General features: G+C 42.5%; 1 protein-coding gene across 1 annotated transcript in view; it reads right to left on the bottom strand.

Annotated features, from left to right (window-relative positions):
• The window catches only part of LOC107656028 (synaptoporin-like), a 30993-nt gene that overhangs the window by 7798 nt on the left and 22934 nt on the right, over positions 1-261 (bottom strand). The gene's annotated exons all lie outside the window — the stretch shown is intronic.

The raw sequence follows: 261 nt of genomic DNA, 5'->3' as shown, positions 1-261 counted from the left end.
ACTCAACCTTGCCAAGACAGAACTGCTTGTGGTTCCATCAAACCCACACAATTTCAACAATTTCACCATTCAGTTAGGCACATCAACCATAACTCCTGATTAATGATCAGCTGACTCACATTGCTAACATTGCTAAAACTGCCCAGTCCTGCAGATTTGCTTTATACAACATTAGGAAGATCTGGCCCTTTCTTTCAGAACATGCAACACAACTCCTTGTTCAAGCTCTTGTTCTGTCCAGGCTGGACTATTGCAATGCTC

The sequence above is a fragment of the Sinocyclocheilus anshuiensis genome, unplaced genomic scaffold (assembly GCF_001515605.1).
Source record: "Sinocyclocheilus anshuiensis isolate Anshui unplaced genomic scaffold, SAMN03320099.WGS_v1.1 scaffold51, whole genome shotgun sequence".
Classification (NCBI taxonomy): domain Eukaryota; kingdom Metazoa; phylum Chordata; class Actinopteri; order Cypriniformes; family Cyprinidae; genus Sinocyclocheilus; species Sinocyclocheilus anshuiensis.
The sequence above is the reverse complement of the archived record's forward strand: the minus strand, read 5'-3'. Positions and strand labels throughout refer to the sequence as shown.